The sequence below is a fragment of the Rutidosis leptorrhynchoides genome, chromosome 5 (genome assembly GCF_046630445.1).
Source record: "Rutidosis leptorrhynchoides isolate AG116_Rl617_1_P2 chromosome 5, CSIRO_AGI_Rlap_v1, whole genome shotgun sequence".
Classification (NCBI taxonomy): Eukaryota; Viridiplantae; Streptophyta; class Magnoliopsida; order Asterales; family Asteraceae; genus Rutidosis; species Rutidosis leptorrhynchoides.
The window spans coordinates 373,821,555-373,826,579 of record NC_092337.1 but is presented as its reverse complement, the minus strand read 5'-3'; the positions used below and the strand labels follow the sequence as shown (position 1 = coordinate 373,826,579).

The following is a 5,025-nucleotide window of genomic DNA, read 5'->3' as shown; positions in this document are numbered from 1 at the left end:
ACAGAGTTTACCTGATTGGTAACTGCACAGCCTAATCTTTGCAGTATCCTTTCAGTGAACACAGCTGATATGAAGCCTCAAAGTTTGTCTAAAACTAAACGTTCATCGTTGGATATAAATCATATAATCAGCAACCTTCCTGAAAACATAATAGAATCCATTCTGTGTCTCATACCGATTAAAGACGCAGTAAGGACGAGCATCTTGTCTCACAAATGGAGATACAAGGGGGGCAGAATTCCAAAACTTAAATTTTCTGAAAATGAATTTTTCATTAGGAAAAGCAAAAAAGAAACATATTACCAAGTTGTGTAAACTTTTCGATGCTATGCACCATGTTCTGTTACTGCACCAGGGTCCAATAGTAGAGTTCAGCCTTACATTGGATTCAGATGATACTTTTGTTAAGTTGACCAGATAATACTACATTTGTCAAGATGCAACACTATCAAGAAGTTCACATTTAACCTTCCAGAATCGTACACTCAAGAAGTTGACCAGATGTATAGGGTACCTTTATCGATCTCCTCGTTGCATCAATTAACGGACTTGTGTCTTTTAGGAGCCTGTGTTTTTTACTTTAAACCAACACTCAGTGGGTTTGGTAACCTTACAGGCTTATCCTTGACGTGGGTAATAACCAGTACGAAAACACTTGTACATCTCTTGTGCAATTGTCCAAAGCTTAAAACCTTGTATCTGGTAAGTTCTTACAACAAATTTATCAATCATTTTTTTTTTTTTTTTTTTTTTTTTTTCGACGATTATGATTCTTATTTTATGCTAAGATAAAAACTGACAAGAAATATCAACACTTCTTGTAGGCTCCTTGTTTTGAAGACAATTCTGAGGCAAATTCAGTTATACTAGAAGAGTGTTTGGATATTCGATTGGAACATCTGACTGAATTGGAAATGGATTATATCAGATTTTCAAACTGCGCGTTGGAGTTCATGAACCTTATCTTTACCAAGTCACCCATGCTTGAGACGGTGAGCGTACTCTTTGACTCTCGGCACGTGTTTGATGTGGATGCAGTGTCCAAGATTCTAAAGGCTCTTTTAAAATATCAGCATGCATCACCGCTGTTATCAACCAATAGTTCGGGTTACTAAAGAGAACAGTTTGAATATATGCTTGATGCTTGTATTTTGCTTCAAATTACTTTAGACTGCTCGGAATAGATTGTGATCATTTACGAATGCACTCAAATGTATTGAATGCAGTGGCGGAAGCACATAGGGGCGGGGGGGCACCTGCCCCCAGTGAAAATTTTAGCCCAATTTTTTTTTTTTTTTTTTTTTTTGCTTTTGTCCCAAGCCCAAAACAGAATAACAGATGATCCAATAAATTAAATATTTGGGCCCATGATCCAAGTATCCAACATCCAATTAATTAGAATAATACTCCGTAATACCGTATCTGTGGTTTCAGCTTTCAAATTAGAAGCAGATATCGATCGTACTCCTCTTCTCTGGCGTCTGGCGATTTGGCGAAGTAATACTGAGTAGTCCGTTCCCGATCTTCCCATCTTCGGTAATTCCATGTCTTAGTGTTTATAATTTAGAATCTATAAACACAAATATTTTTTAGGGTTCATAGAATTTTGTTGGTAGCCTGCTCATCGCCGCATCTGCTCATGAGCTCATCATCGAATTTTGTTTGTATTTATATGGGTTAGGGAATTTTTTTTGTTATAGCTTGGAGAGTTGGAGTTAGAGAGTTTATTTTGTCTAAATAATGTTCGAATTAGAGAGTTTATTGTGTATATATGATGGACTGATTACAGATAAGTAGATAACTGATGGCATACATGACTGATGGGCAGATGGCATACATGCTATTGTTCTATTTGGCACTTCTTTTTTTATTTTGTCTACTAATGCTCTTTTAAGTTGGTAACATTTTAATTTTAACTTGTAATTTGATGTTATTCTTTGTTAATTGATAGATATGGATAATTATTATAAAAGAAAAGAACCATCTTCTTCGACTCCAATTAATGTTGTTGAACTGGATGATCTTCCATCGGATCCGGTTGATAGACCAAGAATTTTGAAATATGATATAAATCAAAGAGACGAGATAAGAAGACAATATTGGATTAGAGGACCTTTTCAACCAAAAGGTTATGATTTTCCATCAACAAATGGTAGGCGTTTTGTCAAAGCTTGGTTCGAAAAATATAATTGGATAGAGTATAGTATAAAGGCGGATAAAGCATATTGTTTGTGTTGCTACTTATTTAGAAATCATATTGGGCACCAAGGTGGTAGTGAGGCATTTGTGACAGAAGGGTTCAATAGTTGGAAAAAGTCAGAGAGACTTAAAGAGCATGTTGGTAGTGTAAGTAGCTTTCATAATGCAGCACTAGAAAAGTGTGAATCTTTAACCCGAACGAATCAATCTATTCTCAATGCCTTTGATAAGCAAGATGAAAAATCAAAAACAGATAATCGAATTCGGTTGAGTGCTACGATTTCCGCTTGTAGGTATTGTTTGAAATGTGCAATACCATTTCGTGGTCATGATGAGATGGACACATCTATTTATAAGGGAAATTTCTTGGAATTGATGGACTTAATTTTAAGTCATAATGAGGAACTCCGTAACCTACCGAAAGCTCCGGGGAATAACAAATTGGTGTCTCCTTATATTCAAAAAGATGTTGTTAAATGCTTTAAACAAGAAGTACTAGAATGTATCTTTAAGGAAATTGGTGATGATGTGTTTGCGTTGTTAGTTGATGAGTCTAGCGATGTATCTAAAAAGGAACAAATGGCAATTGTGTTGCGATATGTTGATGAACATGGACTTGTTAAAGAAAGATTTGTGGGCCTTGTTCATGTAAAGGAAACATCTTCTTTGTCTCTTAAATGTTCCATTGATTCTTTTTTTTTCCAAACATAAAGTGAGTATGAATCAATTGAGAGGTCAAGGTTATGATGGAGCAAGCAACATGCGAGGTGAGTTCAATGGTTTAAAAGCAAAAATCTTGGAGGAAAATAAATCGGCATATTATGTACATTGCTTTGCTCATCAACTTCAATTAGTGGTTGTAGCGGTTGCAAGAAAACATTTGGCGATAGTGAACTTTTTTGACAAGATAGCCATTTTGATGAATGTTGTTTGTGCTTCTTGTAAACGAAAAGATATTTTGCTAGACACGGAGAAAAAGAGGGTTGAATAAGAAATTGGTAGTGGTAGAATTGAAACCGGGAAAGGATTGAATCAAGAGGTTTCTCTTATACGGCCCGGAGATACACGATGGAATTCTCACTATAAAACACTTGTGCGTTTGGTTGATATGTTTCCATCTATTATTAAGGTCCTTGAATTTGTTAAAGAAGAAGGAAGTAACGGTTCTAACCAAAATCAAGCGCATGGTCTTTTGAAGTATTTAAAGTCATTTGATTTTGTTTTTTATTTGCATCTAATGTTGCACATTTTAGGGTTGACAAATATATTATCACAAGCTCTTCAACGAAAAGATCAAGACATAATTGAAGCGGTTCAATTAGTGGAGGTGACCAAAGAAAAATTGCAAGATTTAAGAACAAATGGGCTTGAACCACTCTTAGAGAAAGTGTCATCTTTTTGTGAAGAACGTGGTATCCGGATTTTGAAAATGGATGAAGATTGTTTTAATTCAAGGAGACAAAAGGAGAAAATCACCAATCAACATTATTATGAGGTAGAGTGTTTTAACACCGTTTTGGATATGCAAATTCAAGAGTTTGGTGATCGTTTTAGTGAAGCTAGTACCGAGTTACTTTCTTGTATGGTGGCGTTGCATCCACGTGATTCATTCTCAATGTTTGATTCGCCGAAATTAATAAGGTTGTGTGAGTTTTATCCAAAAGATTTTAGTCGTACGGATATTATTGAACTTAAAGATCAACTTGAAGTATACCATCTTAGTGTCCGAAAAGATCCAAGATTTGCCAACTTGAATGGTATTGCCGACCTTGCTAGAGTGATGGTGGAAACAAGGAAATATCTATCTTATCCGTTGCTTTATCGGTTATTAAAGCTAGCATTGGTGTTACCCGTTGCGACTGCAACAGTAGAGAGATGTTTTTCGGCAATGAAAATTGTAAAGTCGAACCTACGCAATCGTATTGGGGAGGAGTTTTTGAATGCTTGTGTAATTTGTGCGGTAGAAAGAGAAGCTCTGGCCAAAGTTAAAGATGAAGATGTACTTCAGCGTTTCCAAAATATGCGTTTACGTAGAGGAAAAGTGTAATTTGGTACTATTTTTTTGTTACATTTAGTTGGTTATATTTGGTACAATTTTTTGGTCACATTTTGTGAAGTTTTTTTTTGGGTAGCTTTTGATAAAAAAAATTTGCCCCCGGTGACCCAAATTCCTGTTTTCGCCACTGATTGAATGTTATGAATTTAGCAAATATATACTATTCAGCCTTGTTTAAGTTTAGTTTACTACGACCGTGGTTTCAGGTCGTTGATGCAACAATAGATGCATTTGTTGTTATCTTTGATTGGACTGTAACTGTTACAGTTTCTCAAAGATTTAACTTTAAATTTTCTTGATTTTATTACGAGGTCCGACTATGTTGAGTTTTTCAGGTTAGTTGAGTCCTCATACAACACACTAATGAATTATAAATGTATAACATGTTAAGATATTAGCCAAAATGATTTTCTAGTTGGGCATGAGCCTTTGAGGCTGGCGTGTAGGACTTACGTGACACTTGCAAGCTGATGGTACACAACTGCAAGTACGTAATGTGCTTCCGTGCATGGTCATCTCATGCCGGCCGACCCAGCTGCCCTTACGTCATGAGTGCCTCTCATGGCGGCTATAAGAGTGATGTGATCCGGTTTCGTGTCGGAATGCTGCTAACATCTGAATCCAGGAATGTACCAAAGAATTTTTTGAGTATTTTGGATGCGTGGGGGCGTAGGGCGTACCAACGATGTACTACACATACACAAAATCCAATTATTATAATTAATTATACATATATACAATTGAGCAAATTTGGTTACTACTCTTCAATA

The 5,025-nt window shown here is 36.0% G+C and overlaps 1 pseudogene; it reads left to right on the top strand.

Moving 5' to 3' along the window:
* Positions 1-262: 262 nt before the first annotated feature.
* LOC139849744 (uncharacterized) lies at positions 263-4,246 on the top strand (annotated as a pseudogene).
* Positions 4,247-5,025: the final 779 nt, after the last annotated feature.